Source organism: Acinonyx jubatus, chromosome C2 (assembly GCF_027475565.1).
Source record: "Acinonyx jubatus isolate Ajub_Pintada_27869175 chromosome C2, VMU_Ajub_asm_v1.0, whole genome shotgun sequence".
In the NCBI taxonomy this organism is placed as follows: Eukaryota; Metazoa; Chordata; class Mammalia; order Carnivora; family Felidae; genus Acinonyx; species Acinonyx jubatus.
The window spans coordinates 145,954,163-145,971,435 of record NC_069384.1 but is presented as its reverse complement, the minus strand read 5'-3'; the positions used below and the strand labels follow the sequence as shown (position 1 = coordinate 145,971,435).

General features: G+C 41.4%; 1 long non-coding RNA gene across 2 annotated transcripts in view; it reads right to left on the bottom strand.

Moving 5' to 3' along the window:
- LOC128315327 (uncharacterized) overlaps positions 1-17,273 on the bottom strand; it is a 52,996-nt gene that overhangs the window by 15,128 nt on the left and 20,595 nt on the right. The window lies entirely within an intron of this gene.

The following is a 17,273-nucleotide window of genomic DNA, read 5'->3' as shown; positions in this document are numbered from 1 at the left end:
TGAGGCATCAGACATGATGGACATTACGCCTCAGCAGACGTCATGTGCAGCAGAGATGACAGGGCTTTGCCCTGTCCAAATTCCTGACCAGCAGAATTGTGCAAAATGATAAAAATGGTTATTTTAAGTCGCTAAGTTTTTGATTAGCTTGTTATGTAGCAATAGCTAATCAAGACACAACTCTGTCCTGTGGTTGAGGAGACAGAGACAGAGATGAACTCATGAAGTCCTTGAACAACACAGAAAAATGGGCAGGGAAAGAGCAGGTAAAATGCAGTTGTCTGGGCTGGAGAGGAAAAAAAGACAAAGGGTATAATTATGCAGACCTCTAAGTAAGGGAAACAAGAGGTAACAGAATCTTTAGGTCACATACCTTTGCCAGGCAGCATTTCTGCCCACAGCAATTCTCACAATAGTTAATGCAAGGAAAATAAAAAGGCAAGATTCAGAACTGTCTATTTGCAACAAGAAGGTAATAGACCAAAATGTTCACAGCAGCTTTGTCTGGGTGATGATACCACAAAAAAAGCCTTGATGAGTTAGTTTTTTGCTCTCTTCCAGTTCTTCAATATTGTCTACAATGATAGTTCTTATTTTTTTCAAAATTTTCATGTCAGAGATTTAAAAAAAGTACATGGGTTTAAAAAATCTCCCCAACAAGTGCCTCAGAAAAGCACTAACCATCCATCCCCCATTTCCTCTCCCTATCTTGTACCCCAAAGGCAACCCCTTTAACTATTTCTATTTTTAGTACTTTGAGTGGTTAGGTCCACATCCTTAAATAATGTGCCTATACTTCTGTTACTTGGTTTATTAACCTGAGGCATCCATTGGTTCCCTGCTGCAAAAGTCTTACTATTTCATTCAACAAGTATTTAAACACCTACTATGTGCTGGCACCATTCACGTACCAGTGACAAGGAAGAGAATAATAAAGAGAGGGTTCCTGTCTTTTTATGGCACATATTCTAGTAAAGGGAGATGGCTGATCAAAAGCAAAGAAATAATATCCAGTAATAAAAAGTACTATGGAGAAAACCACATAAGGCAGAATGGTTGAGTATATTTTCCAAAAACTGGCCACAACAATGTTTTCCATCCCACATGCTCATCTAGACTTAACACTCACTTATCAAGAAGTAGTATATATTTTCCTTACCTTCAAATTTGGCTGGATTAGTGACTTGCTTGTAATCAGTAGAAAATAGAAAAAGCAGTGCTGTGTGATTTCCAAGTCTAGGTCATAAAAAGTGATAAAGTTTCCTCAGTTTGCTGGAATACTCTTGAAACTTTCAGCTGCCATAGAAAGAATCCAGCTACCCTGAAAGTGACATGCTGTGAGGAAGCTCAAACCAGCACACAAAACAAAACCACATGGAGAGACCCTGAAACTATAAGAAGAGAGAGATGCCCAGCCAGCTCCCAAGTGTTCCAGCCCCTCGCCTATCCCCCTTCACCTTTATCTGACAGCTGAGTCTTGAATGGTGAAAGAACCAGCCTTGCAAAGGTCAGGAGGCAAAACAGTACATGTAGAGGAACAGCAAGTAAAAAAAGACCTGAGTTAAGAATGAAAGTCACTGCGGGCGCCTGGCTGGCTCAGTCAGTGGCACATGCAACTCCTGACCTTGCGGTCATGAGTTCAAGCCCCTCCTGATCTTGCAGTCATGAGTTTAAGCCCCACGTTGGGCATAGAGCTTACTTTAAAAAAAAATAATAAAAAGAATGAGAGCTATTGGTTAGACTCAAAAAGACAAGAAATAACAAATGTTGGTAAAGATGAGAAAAAGAATCCTCATGCAATACTGGAGAGAATGCAAACTGGGGCAGCCACTGTGGAAAACAGATAGCATTTCCTCAAAAAATTAAAAATAGAATTAACATATGATCCAGTAATTCCACTCCTGGGTATTTACCCAAAGAAAACAAAAATACTAATGCGATAGGTACATGCACCCCTATGTTTACAGCTGCATTATCTACAATAGCCAAACTATGAAAAGAGCCTAAGTGTCCATCCACTGATGAATGGATAAAGAAGATGTGGTGTGTGTGTGTGTGTGTGTGTGTGTGTGTGTGTGTGTATTCCATTAATAGTAGTGGAATAGTACTCAGCCATAAAAAAGGAATGAAATCTTGCCATTTGCAATGACACGGATGGAGCTAGAGAGTATAATGCTAAGTGAAATAAATCAGTCAGAAAAAGACAAATGCCAGATGATTTCACTCATATGTGGAACTTAAGAAACAAAACAAACAAACAAAGAAAAAAGAGACCAAAAGAAACCACTATTAACTACAGAGAAAAAAACTGATGGTTGCCAGAGGGGAAGGTAGGGTGGAGGGGATTGCTTAAATAGGTGAAGGGGTGGTGCTGCGTGGCTCAGTCAGTTAAGCGTCCGACTTTGGCTCAGGTCATGATCTTCCAGTTCATGAGTTCAAGCCCCAAATCGGGCTCTCTGCTGTCAGCATGGAGCCCACTTTGGATCCTCTGTCTCCCTCTCTCTCTCTGCCCCTCTCCTGCTCATTCCCTCTCTCTCTCTCTCTCTCTCTCTCTCTCTCTCTCAAAAATAAAATAAGCATTAAAAAATAATAAAATAAATAGGTCAAGGGGATTAAGAGTAAATTTACTGTGATGAGCATTGAGTAATGTATAGAATTATTGAATTATTATATTGTACACCTGAAACTAATATAACACTATTTGAAGTATACTTAAAAAAAAAAAAAAAAAAGGAATGAGATCCACACCAAAAGACAAATAGAAGAATTTTCACAGCAACTTTTTCCCAATGACCAAACTAGAAACTAAACAGGATATACTCTGGTATAATCATACAATGGAATACCACACTGCAATAAAAAGAATAAACTGATTCATGTAGCAACATAAATGAATCTCATATTGAATAGAGGACAAACACAAGAGCACATACTCTATGTTTTCATGTATTTGAGGTTCAAGGATAGGAAAAACAGATGAATGGTGACAGAAATCAGAAGAGAGGCTATTTCTGGGGAGTAGATTGGAAAGAAGCATGAGGGAACTTCCTGGGGGTGCTGGCAATGTTCTCTATCTCAATCTGGGTAATGACTGCAACACACATATAAAAATTCACCAACTGTTCACTTAAGATTAGTGCACTTCATACACACCACTGTATTTTATATTTCAATTAAAAAAAATTCAACTTCTTATGCTAGAAGAACAGAAACAGGTAGTGTTCATTTAGTTCAGCTTTTCTACCTCTTCCTCATCACTGGTTTCCTTTGCAACTTTAAATAATATACTTAAATCTCTGGTTTCTGTTCCATCAACTTCTGCCAATGGCTCTTGCTTCTACCAAGTAAAATGAACATATTAGGGCTACTATGCTTACTCTCCCCTCTTCTTCAGTGCCTCTTTCTCATCCCACTTGTTTTCAGCTGTCCTTTACATTCCTTAGAGCAATAAGAGTTACGTTCTGTCTGTAACCATAATGAAGTCTTCTGGGTTTTAAGTTATTCCTAAATGTTGAAATCCAAGAAACAAAGTTTACATTATTGTGATGATGTACATATCATTCCTGGTTGAGTCAAGTGGGATGGACAGAAAGACATGTCCTTGACAACAGGGCCAATGCCATGCCCTCTTTATAATTTGAAAAAAGAATATTCTTAGCATCTAAGTCAAATCAATTCTCTTTTATTTCTGTATCAGTTAGCTACTGCTGCATAATAAATCACCCTTAAACTTAATCCTTTAAAAACAAAAATGATCTATTATTTCTTATGAGACTATAGATCAGCTGAGTGGTTCTGCTCATCTGACTGGGCTTGGATGATGTCTCGTGGACTCACTCCCATGGTTGTGTTTGGCTGCTGGATTAGGCTAGGACAGATTGGTCTAGAATTGCCTTGGCTTTGATGACTTAGTTAGTGTTTCTCATATCCTTCTAACAGGTGAACCCGTGTTTGTACTCATGGTGGTGGCAGGGCTTCAAGAGAGAGAGCTGAAACATGAAAGTACCTTTTCACGTTTCCTTCTTGGATCATTTGCTACTGTGCTCTTAGCTAAATCAAGTCCTATGACCCAGAGCTGGGGTATTGGTAGGGAGGCTACAGAAAGTATGGATACAGGACAGCCCTTAACTGGGCCATTAATGCAAGTCACTAAGTCTGCTACACTTGTATTATCAATGCCTCAAAATTATACCACGTTTTCCTTTGCTTCACTAGTATATTTATTTTCTAGTGTTTCTAATTGGTTCTTTTTTTGCTATTGAAAGAAGAAACATATGTTTTCTTCACTACATGACTATTATTATTGACCTTCTTATTCCTTTTTTCTATTGTTTGAAAATTTTTCCATGCTTCCTAAAAACATTCTTGTGAAAGCCCACTGAGTTTTTGATCTAATGTGAACTGATTGTGTTTAGGTTGGTTGAGCAGTTGATATGCTAGTTTCTTTTTACAGCATGCCTGGGGGATTCCACTGTGTCATATATATCACATCTTCTTTCTGCAGAAAGGATACATGAGGGGTGAAATTTCTAAGCCCTTTCATGTCAGATAATAAGTTTGATGACTTAATCTTGTTCCTTTATTGATGACCTGCTATTTCTTAACCTCCATGATGTTCTAAGTTTCACTTTAGTACCTCTAGACTTGCTTCTTTTTAAAACACGTAGCAAGAACTCAGAAGTCTCTTTCAAACCAAGGACTTATAACTTTGTAGAAAACGTTGTCCATATTTCTTTAACAAATTCCTTCCAGTGGTTTCCAAATTCTCTCTTCATTGACCTCCTATTATTTAGAGGTTAAACCTCATAGAGTAGTTTTCTATGTTTATTATCTCTCCTATTTTCCATTTCTTTGATTTTGTTCCATTTCCTAGGTGATTTCCTTTTTTCCCCTACGTTCTCTATTGATTTTTTTATAACTGCCATTATGCTTCCAAAGATTTTTCTTGTGCTCCTGACTGTTCCCACCCCCCCCCCACCCACACACACACAGGTTCTTGTTTTATAAATGTAATAGCTTCTCAAATCTCTTTGAAGTCATTTAAGGTTTTTTGTTTGTTTATTTGATCATGCTTCTTTCTGTTCTCTGATTTATCTCCATTTCCTCTGGGATTATTGTTCTTTTGACTTCATCCTTCTTTTCCATTATTCAAATTTTTAAAATATTTTTTATAGTCATTTGTTAACTGTACATACCTAAGAATAAGGGATGGATTTTTTAAGATAGTTGATACCAATTTCCTCTGCTAGTGTATGTTTTTGTCTCTTTCTTTTGACCTCTCCCTCAGCTGAGAGTTCTGTTTAAGTGGCCAGGGCTTATTTCTTAGCAGACTTTGCTTTAGAATGAACAATAAGGGAGAAGGTTTGAGGTTGTAAGATCCAAAGATCCCAGAATGGGGAAGGCTTCATTCCTAGAGCCCTCTAGATAGTAAACTTTCTTTAGAGAGTCTGTGGTCGATTGTTAACAGTATGGTTCCCAATGAATCACATCTCCCTCTGTCCCTGCCCCTTTAACAATGGCTTTGCAGCATCCTCATCAAATGTTGAAGTCTATTTCTCATCTCTTAAATCTGGTCTGGCCTGTGACTTGCTTTGGCTAATGGGATGCAACAGAAGTAACATTATGCAAGTTCTGGAGCCTTGGTCTCAAGAGGCCTTGCAGCTTCCACCTTCCTGGTGTTAGAATGTTCCCACCATAATGTGAGAAGGCCTGAGCTGGATAACTGAGTGATGAGACACCATGTGGAGAGGCACTCAGATGACAGCCATAACTAAGGCCCTGGCCACCTCAGACTCTCCAGACCTAACAGAGCTGCCAAATGACTACAGCTGCATACATGACTCTAGGCAAGAGCCTGGCCAACCCATAAAATTGTGAGAAATAATTATTTTTTTTTAATTTTCAGCCACTAAAATCTGTAGTGGTTTGTTATGCAGCCATGATGGCTGATACAGAGCTTTTAAAATTTTGTTTTTGTTTTTGTCTGGATTGCCTGTGTTCTACATGTGTGAGGTAGATGCTAAGTGAAGATTTAATTGGTTCAGTTATTCTGAAAACATAAATTCAACTAACACGTTTTCTATCCTTCTCATTCTAGCCCTCACACCAAACATCTTATAAGCCTTGGTAAGTCAGAGATTGCTGGCCACCTGACCCAACAGCCATTCTTTCCTCCCTACTTAGTAACACAACTCTGATTTTAGCAATGCATCCAGCTAAGACAGTATATTTCTAAACCTTGCAGCCAGGGGCTGCCACATGAAAAAGGATCTAAGTGGAAGAGTTCTGTAGGATTTCCAGTCTACTTAAATGGAATTAACCTGCTAGGCAGGGTCTCTTTTTGCTCTTCTATTCTTCCTTCTTTGTGTTGCCTGGAATGTGGAAGTAATGGCTGGAGCTGGAGCTGCCACTTTGGACTATGAGATGACTTTGAGGATGAAAGTTATGCACAAAGGGTAGTAGGGCTGAAGAGGAGACTGAATCTCTGATGACACAGTGGAGCTGCCCTTTCAGCTATGCACTGCCTACCTCCACAGATTTCTTTTACATGAGAGAAGAATCAGCTTCTCTCTTGTTTAAGGTACTGCTAATTACTTATGCCCCCCTCCACACACACACACACACACACCCTGCTTTATGTACTGAACCTAATCCTAACTATAATAATTTGGTTTCTGCCTGTCAGCCTGAGATCTTCCTCCACTGCATCCATCAGCCATGTGTATCTGGGGCTGCTTCTTTCTATTTTTAGAAGGTCCATTGGGCTTTAAAGTGTCTTCCATGTATCACCTTAATAGGTTCAATCTTTCCTCTATCTTTCTGAAATAATAATTTTCAAAAAGTTATAATAATGGTTTTAACATCCTTGTCTGATAATTCTAACATCTGTATCAGTTTGTATCTACTCCACTAACTGAGGTTTCCCTTTTTGGGATTTCCTACAATTAATTCTGAAAGGGCCCTATTATGTCTTAGGTTGGCTCCCCTAGAAACAGACACTGATATAAGGACTTGAGTTGGGGGTGATGCCAGAACCAGGAGGGGAGTAGGAAAGTAAGGCGGGGAGGGGAAGTAAACCAGTACAGGGTGTGATAAGAGCAGGTTATTGCCATGGGCTTTTGGGACCCACTCGCACTGGTGAGATGGTATAGAACAAAAATGTCCTCTCCAGGGGCAAGGGAACAGGGATATTTAATTTTTTTTAATGTTTATTTATTTTTGACAGAGAGAGACAGAGCATGAGCAGAAGATGGGCAGAGAGAGAGGCAGACACAGAATCCAAAGCAGGCCCCAGGCTCTGAGCTGTCAGCACAGAGCCTGACACGGGGCTCGAACTCACAGACTGTGAGATCATGACCTGAGCCTAAGTCGGACACTCAACCGACTAAGCCACCCAGGCGCCCCTAATTTTTTTTTAAGGTTTATTTATTTTTGAGAGAGAGACAGAATGTGGTGGGGGAGGGGCCAAAAGACAGGGAGACACAGAATCTGAAGCAGGCTCCAGGCTCCGAGCTGACAGCACAAAGCCTGATGTGGGGCTCAAACCCACGAACTGCAAGATCATTACCTGAGCTGAAGTTGGATGCTTAACCGATTGAGCCACCCAGGCACCAGGGGAACAGGGTTATTTAAACACTGACTCCCATTGGTCATTGGTTGAGGGTTGCTGGCCCATCTGTCCAGATGGGCCTGAGCAAGGCTCCTTTAGCCTGTGAAAGCCCTCAGGCAAAACTTCTCAGGTGCTTGCAGTAGGAAGTGGTTGACATATCTGGGAATGGTGCGTGCTGAGGGAATATGAGCAGGACTCTGACAATGTCTGCAAAATACATTATACCTGGAACCCCAGTCTCCATTCAAAAAACAGGGAAAGAACTACCTGCCCTCTCGAAAGTGCTTTGCCTTTCCTAGTGTGTTTCATTGACTTGCTCTGATTCAATGGACTGTGTTCCTTCTGGTTTATTTTTATTCCTAGGCACTTCACCAAACCTTGTGGCTCTTCCAAATGTAGGAAGAGATATTTTATCCTATTATGTGTAGTCAGCTGATGGGGAAGGAGGTGCTCTTTCAAGCTCCAAAGCAGCAGAAGAACATAGCCTCCCTCCTGGCTGGGCAACCAGCCGTCTAGCCGTTCCATTTTCTGTGTCATGATGTAATTTAATTTCTAAAAACAACCCAAGTCTGGAGCCTGATGGCCTGGCCAAATCGGGCAAATCTTTGCAACTCAGTTTCCTTATCTGAAAAACAACAAAAAGGGTGTGGGAGGAGGTTATCTTGAGGGTTCCTGCAAGTTCAGGGACTCTGATCTGTATGTTGGCAGGCCTGGCCGACACCACCACAGCTGAAGACAGTCATCTTCGTATGTCACAGATTTCCACCACGGACTGCTGGTAGGAGGCTTCCCCTTAACCCTGTCCCCAGACTTCTGGTCTCACTCCCTTTTAACTCTGTAATCCCACACCTGAGAGTACATTCCAATGAAATACCCAGAGGTCACGTGGTCAGCAAGGACGGGCTTACCACAAAGTCATAGAAGAATGGCCAAATGGTTTATGGCATATCCAGGTGATGGAATATAATTCAGGTAACAGAAACATTTTGAAGAACTGTCAGTGACATACAGAATCACACAGCACATGATACACTATATGAAAAACAGACACCAAATCATATATGTAGAAGGATCCCACTGGTTCCAATATATGGTTATATTATAAAAGATAGGGATTGTATTTATATAGGTGTATCTATTTTGTTTACATATTTGTAAAAGATTGGAACATGGACTTACAGTTGATCTCTTTACATTTTCCTGTATTTTCTAAGTTTTTTACAATTACCAGAAGTATGTATTACTTTTATGAACAAAAAGAAAAGAAAAGCGTTTTCTCTTTTCAGAAGAATTAGAACATACTTGAGCCTTCTTATTTGTCTGCAAGAGCTCTAATATGGGCAGTGGCACTCTGCTGGGCGTCTTTAACTCACTGGACTTAATTGTCATGATCATCGTGGGTAGTTAACATTGCTACCTGCATTGTCTACATACAGATAATGGAGTCTGATACCCTGTTCTTTCCTGTGTCTTGCAAATGCTGCTGTCTCAGTTTTCAGCTGAGTGTCAACGGCGTCATCTTCTGCCCAGACTTGTGCTGACTCTACAGGGAGAGAGTGACCTCATTTATTCTGGGTACAGTTATAGAAGGGGGTTGGGAATTGCAAATGGTGAAGGCTTCAATTCCAATTTGCTTACGCGCCACGGCCTACAGCTACAGCTACAGCTACATTTTCTGCTACTTTTCCTTAAAGGCAAACAGATTCTGCAAGGCAAAAATGTGTCTTTCAAAAGACCACGCTGCATATTTTAAATATGAAACACATAGCTCATTTATGGATCTGACTTTGACTTTTGTAGCAGTGGCTGTCAGTACCCCACCCCTATGTTCTTTGCCTCCCTGGAGGACTGCCCATATCTCCCTGTTGGAGGACATCCTCTGACCTTGGAAGTGGGTGTTGTTGGTCCACTCTTGGACAGGCCAGAAGTGTAAGAGTGCTAATTCCCTGGAACAACCCTGAGACACTGAGAGATAAGAATTGGTGTATAAATATCCCAACTCCCCCTCAGTGGGACAGTTTGGAGGCACATCCCACCCAGCACACTCTCAGAGAGGCCTGGGTGGATTAAGCCCTAATTGCTGACAACAGAGATCTGCTGTTTAATATCTGCCTTATTGGCTCTCCACCCTTCCCTCTTCCCTTATCCATTTCCTCACTATGATCCTGAATAAACTACTTGCATCAAAATCCTTGCCTTGGGGTCTGCTTTTGGGAGAATCCAAACTAAGGAAAACTCACATTTTGTGTACCTGACAATGCTCCGGGCCATTTGGAAAAAAAAGACATCCTCTTTTTTGGTGGAATTAAGGATATTATGTCCATCTACTGCAGGAAGGTGCCCTAAATTCCTACAGTTTGAAAGTCTCTAAGTTGGCTATGTTTAGCACCAGTTAAAACCCTAGGTGCCAGTAAGCAGTGAACTGTTTCCTGTTACTACAAAGGCAGAAGAACTCATTCTGGACACTGACTGCAAAAGAAAAGACAGAACCCACTTCGTTTCCCTACAGCACTGAAGACATTTCTCCCGAGGCCAGCAAGAGCTTTTAAATTACTGCACCCTAAAAATAACATTCTCACTCCTGCATGGGTTATAAAAACTGAAATGGCAGGTTACTTCCATCCACCTCCAGAGCAGCTGCTCAGGAGCTCTGAGTGTTGGGACGGATTATGCAATGACATGGTGCTATCTCCAACTGGGCAAAACAAATCACTCTTCTGTGATGGACTTTCAAGGTAATGCAACAGGATGTTTGAGGATCTATGCAAGGAGGGAAGGGAAGGGGTGAAGAGGGATGAGAGGATTAGAAATTCTGGATCACAGTAAGGGCCTGCATACCTCCCTGCTCGCTTTGGTGAGCCTCTTGCACTCTCCACTGTCACCATGCTCCACAAGGCCCTGATCCTCTCTGCCTGGTTCTTCCTAGCTGGGAGTTTCCCCACACTACATCTGGAATTGACCGCTGCCCTAGTCTTGACCACTGACCTGGAGTTCACCACTGACCTAGAGTCAACCACTGACGGTATTTGGAGGACACACAGGCTTTTGAGTTGTCTACTGATAAGGAGTCAAACACTATCAGCTTTGTGGAAGAAGCCAGAAGCCACAGTTGATTCCAATTCAATTCATACTATGAGTTTTTTGAGTGACAATTATGCCCCAGATGTCACTGCTATTTATCATGACTGTGGAGCACCAGACCAGAGCAGCACCTGCATGGGAAGTCCTTTTCAGAACTTGTTTAAAATGAAACACATCACCATTAGCTGTGACCATCATTCTGCTATCCATCACTTTCTAAAAAGATTCTGAACTTCTGAACAAGTCTGCCATTACACTATAGGACTGCGTAATTATAGGTTGCATAGGTGTAGAAAACTAGTGGACATAGGATGTACTCAACTAAGGAGAAATAGCAGGGTGGAGGGGATTGTACACAGATGGGGAAGGGGCACTTCTTAACCATGCCCTATTTAATATAGGCTTGATAAATGTTCATTTGAATTGAAAAAGAAAGTCTGGATACAACTACAGCTTCCTAAGGCACTGAGCATATGTTGACCCAGGACTGAGCAGATTTACGTCTGTCACCCCATTGTAACTATTAACAGCATCCCCTTTCACTCTGAAAAGTACCTGGGTCTGGAATAAATTATATGGACACTCAACCTAAGAATGACAGCTCAAAGAGGCAACTGACTTATTTGATACCATCCATATATGTATTTCTGGGGTAACTTCTGCTCATTGCCCAAATCTGTGAGCACATCCAGAAATTGCTCATCCTTCTTATCCCTGGTACTTTACAAGTGATGGATAAATAAAGACATTGGTTGAAGGAATGAATGGATGGGAGAAGGCCCTACTTGCTGCTGGTAATTGCGGCCTGGAATCACTGCGTTAAAATGGGAAGAGACCTTCACACTCCTCTTACTTTGTAGGTGAGGAAGCTCAGTCAGAACTATAAAGTAGCTTGCTGACTTGAAATCTCAAGATTATTACTATTCAAAGTGTGGTCAGCACACTAGTGGCAACAGAAGTACATGATAGCTTATAGACACGCAGAATCTCAGGTCCCACCCAAAGCTCATATCAACTTCTGTGAAGGACTGGAGCTTTTCCCCCACTGTCAAGCTAATAAGTGAGTCTGTTACTCTCATGGATACTGACAAAGGACGCAAGACTCCTAAGCTAGAGACAAAGGATTTTATTACTCATAGTAGAGCAAGCAGCATGAGCAACCAATGCTGCTGGTTTGCACTGGGTCCACCTGCCCCTTCAAATTCCACAGGGAAGAGGCCCAGGACACTGACTGTGACACTAATTGCATCACAGCTGAGGAACACTTAGCTTAGGGAGCTCACTGCTTTCAGAGTGAGCAGTAAGCAAGCATGCTTTTTACTTTTGGGCGGGGGTGGGTGGGTGGGGATGGTGCAGAGGGATTTTACCTCATCCCTCAAAGTTACTCACAGCAAAAACAACCCTAAGAAATGGCCCAGGTAACAAGGAGTCAAGGGCCTTGCATTCTTAGCATAGCCAGCAAGAACATGCAGTGTCACTCGGGGCCCCGGCACTTTACTTCTCCCAACAACCTACTGAATCAAACACTGCATTTTAACCAGATCCCTTGGTGATTTGTTTGTATATTAAAGTTTGAAAAGGTTGCTTGCCCAAAGCATCTGGAGTTTACTAATCAAGCCACTCTTATAAGTGACGTCAGCCTAAGACTTATCACCACTGTTAGAATCCATGGCTCTTCCTCTCTAGCCTATTGGTTACTCATTCCTCAGTCATGTCTGCCTTCATCATACATTTGCATCAGGACATATCTTGAAGTATAACAGTATTTGGAAGGTGGAGGGGGAAAGAGTAAAAAAATGGCAAAGCAAAAGTGGACCTCAAAGAGAAGTCCCAAATAAGGAGCTATTTTTCTCATATATCAGGAAGTCCAAAGGCAGGTAGTTCAAGCCTAATATGACAAATCCACAATGTCATTAAGAACCCATATCTCTTGCATCTCTCTGCCCTTCTGTCCTTGGCATTTGACTTCCATACTCTTGACGGCAAAATGGCTATTGCATCTCCAGGCAGCACATCAGTGTTCAAGAAGGGCAAAATCCACATGCCAAATGAGTCTCCCCCTTTCTATCATTAAAATAATAATTATGGACTTCAAGCTGTACTACAAAGCTGTAATCATCAAGACAGTATGGTACTGGCACAAAAACAGGCACTCAGATCAGTGGAAGAATATAGAGAACCCAGAAATGGACCCACAAATGTATGGCCAACTAATCTTTGACAGAGCAAGAAAGAATATCCAATGGAATAAAGACAGTCTCTTCAGCAAGTGGTGCTCGGAAAACTGGACAGCGACATATAGAGGAATGAACCTGGACCACTTTCTTACACCATATACAAAAATAAACTCAAGATGGATGAAAGGCCTAAATGTAAGACAGGAAGCCATCAAAATCCTCGAGGAGAAAGCAGGCAAAAACCTCTTTGATCTTGGCCTCGGCAACTTCTTACTCAACACGTCTCTGGAGGCAAGGGAAACAAAAGCAAAAATGAACTACTGGGACCTCATCAAAATAAAAAGCTTCTTCACAGCAAAGGAAACAATCAGCAAAACTAAAAGGCAACCGACAGAATAGGAGAAGATATTTGCAAATGACATATCAGATAAAGGGCTAGTATCCAAAATCTATATAGAACCTATCAAAAACTCAACACACAAAAAACAAATAATCCAGTGAAGAAATGGGCAAAAGACATGAATGGACACTTCTTCAAAGACATCCAGATGGCCAACCGACACATGAAAAAATGCTCAACATCACTCATCATCAGGGAAATACAAATCAAAACCACAATGAGATACCACCACACCTGTCAGAATGGCTAACATTAACAACTCAGGCAACAACAGATGTTGGCGAGGATGCGGAGAAAGAGGATCTCTTTTGCATTGCTGGTGGGAATGCAAACTGGTGCAGCCACTCTGGAAAACAGTATGGAGGTTCCTCAAAAAATTGAAAAGAGAACTACCCTACGACCCTGCAATTGCACTACTAGGTATTTATCCAAGGGATACAGGTGTGCTGTTTTGAAGGGACACATGCACCCCCATGTTTATAGCAGCACTATCAACAATAGGCAAAGTATGGAAACAGCCCAAATGTCCATCGACGGATGAATGGATAAAGAAGATGTGATGTATATATACAATGGAGTATGACTCGACAATCAAAAAGAATGAAATCTTGCCATTTGCAACTATGTGGATGGAACTAGAGGGTTATCATGCTAAGTGAAATTTGTCAGAGAAAGACAAAAATCATATGACTTCACTCATATGAGGACTTTAAGAGACAAAACAGATGAACATAAGGGAAGGGAAACAAAAATAATATAAAACTAGGGAGGGGGACAAAACATAAGAGACTCTTAAATATGGAGAACAGAGGGTTACAGGAGGGATTGTGGGGGGGGGGATGGGCTAAATGGGTAAGGGGCACTAAGGAATCTACTCCTGAAATCATTGTTGCACTATATGCAAACTAATTTGGATGTAAATTTAAAAAATAAAAATAACGAAAAATAAACATTTAAGATAAAGAGTAAATTTTTTTTACAATTCTGACTTTTCTTCACACACAAAAAATGTTGCCAGGAGTTTAAAATATAGGACTATCCCTAGTGTCTCCCATTTTCTGGGAGCATTGGCTTAACTAGTAATTTCTGTTACATTGGCTTAACTAGTAATAATGGGCAGTTGATGGAAATATGGGGTCCCACATACATCAGAAAGAACTACCCTATGTGATCTGGAGAAGCCTGTTGGGCTAAGTAGGAGAAAGGAAGAGCAAGAGATGTTTGATGTTGTAGGTTTGGTCTCTCCAATGGGTGGTGAAAGGTGGATATCCATTTTGATGGCCCTGACCCTATCCAAGGAACTTCCATAAACACTTCCCATGGCAGTGCAAAATTAAATTCCTGCTTCGGTCTAGCCATGGTCTGTCCTCTCAGGCAGGCAATAAATGATAAGCTGAGTTGTGAGTCAAGACTATGACACCTTCCCCCAACAGCTCTCACCCCTCCATCTTCCTCAGCTCTTTCCTACAGGGAATTTCAGTCTGTCTGCTTGCAGGGCAGATGCTCTAAACGGAAAGTGGCTGTAGTAGGTTTAGTTAAAGCAAACTGTGCATTCAGCTTTAGCCGGTTCCTACTCACTCCAAATCCAGACACCAAAGTCACCCCCAGCCCACAGATCCCTGTGTGATAAGCTGGTTGCATCAGCTGTTGTCCTCCAATTGTCAGAGAAAAATGCCAATAATTTTAGGAGCGATGCTTTAGGGCTTTTCTACTCCAAGTGTGGTCTATAGACCAGCATCATCTGGGAGCTTATTAGAAGTGCAGAATTTCCACCCTGACCTCTGATATTTTCAATAAGAAACTGCATTTTAGCAGGATCTCTGGTGATCCAAGTTCACAGTGAAATCTGAGAAGCCCAGCCTTAAATGTTAGCACATTGAGGCACCTGGGTGGCTCAGCTGGTTGTGTCCAACTTCAACTCAGGTCATGATCTTGCAGTTCTCGAGTTTGAGCCCCGCATCAGACTCTGAGCTGTCAGCACACAGCCTGAAGCCTTGTTTGGATTCTGTGTGTGCGTCTCTCTCTCTCTGCCCCTCCCGGCTTGCTCGCTCTCTCTCTCCCTCAAAATAAACAAACATTTAAAAAAAAATTTTTTTAAGTGTTAGCACCTTAAATGACAAATCATAAATCTAGCTCTCTCTGCTCATTCAGCCACCTTATGATTATAATTTGGCTACTGCAATGGAAATGCCTATCCCAACATCCTTTTCCTTGCATCTTTAATAACAGAACCCCAATTTTATTTGGGGAAGCAGTGTGCCTTCCCAAAAGACCACAGTTTCCAACTGCCCTTGCAGCTGGAGGAGGCCATGAGACCAGATTTTCAATGACATGTAAGTGGAAATGTTGATGGGCCTAATGAAAAGCCCCCAAAACAGGTGGCATATCATTCTTTCTTCTTTCCTCCTAACTGCTGCTGACACATGAACATCATGACTGGCCTTCATCAGTCATCTTGGAACATGAAGTGGCCTGGAGCATGGAAGTCACAGCCTGAGGATGGCAGAATAAAAAGGTAAAAGCTTATATCCAGATGATACACTGAAATTACTATATCAGCCTGGAGTTGAATATGTACAGACTTCTTCTATGGAAAAGAGAAACTCTGTCTGGGCTAAGCCACTGTACTTTGGGATTTTGTGTTATAGGTTGCTGTTCTCGTTTAAGTGTCTAGAACTTACCAAAAACTGAAGAAAAAAAAAAAGCAAACATTCAGCCCCTCAACGGTTAAATCTCTTCTTGTAAATTAATAAAAGGAGATTCTGCTTTCTACACCAGTCTCTCTGAACTCTGACAATGTGACTTGGTCCCTGAGAAATGATCTGGTGACTGTGTGTTGGCACAGGGGAGTAAGGGTGACGGTTGAGGAGGACCACCAGGTGGCCAGCGGATCCCTCTCCAGACAGCACCCCTCTCTCTTGCCTTTCATTTTCTTCCAACATTACTATGTACTTTTGGTGAGAAAAAAGAGAAAGAAAAGGCCAAAATAATTCCAGACGGAAAAATCCACTATTCAATAACCTCTAAGAATCAATGTATATATAAACTGTTTTCTAGGTTATGAAGAGTTAACTGGTTTTTGTGTATATGTCAATGTTCTACACAGAACTATTGTTCTAATCTTTTTTTAAAAGAGAGAGAGAGAGTGAGTGGGGGAGAGGGGCAGAGGGAGAAAGAGGAAAGAGAGAGAATATTAAGCAGTCTCCACGCTCAGTGTGGAACGTGACATGTGGCTTGATCCCATGACCCTGGGATCATGACCTGAGCCGAAATGGAGAGTCAGACGCTCAACTGACTAAGCCACCCAATTTTGATATCTTAAATTCCAAACTACAGTGATATTTGTTTTATGCTTTATACCTTACAAAGCCTTTTCACATACTCAGTCTTATTTAATCTTCAATAGCTTTGTAAGAAGGTATTTGATCCACCCATTTATATACAAGGAAACTAAGATTCAGAGAGGTTAAGTAATGTGCCCAAGACACACAGCTAGGAAGTAGCAGTTATTTCATCAGGCTCCTTGCCACAGTGCCACACTCCCCTAATTCTATGCAGGGATTCACTTAATGGGGCCAGAGGATATGTGGAGGGGATATACTGGGCAAGTGGCAGATAGCGTCCTCTTTAATCATGCCATATAGACTTTGCATATTTATATACACTGTATCCTATATACACTGGCTGCAAGCTGGCTTAGTTTTTCCTTTCGGAAGAAAGGAGCTGGAAGGAGCATGAGATTACCTGCTATTATACAACTCGTCCCTCAGATGAAGATCCAGAGAAATGAAATAATTTATCTAAGATCTTAGGGTTAGATACAGGTCTTAGACTATATCCCCAAACTCCTTACCTCCAGGAAAGTGAATTCTCCTCCAGAAATATCCCCATGATTCTCAGTAAATTCTGAGGAGATCATGTTACCACAGCAATGCTTTGACCAAAATAAAGAAGTATCCTTGGTTTAGTATATCAAGATGCAACTCTGGTTGCTAGCTAAATCTGG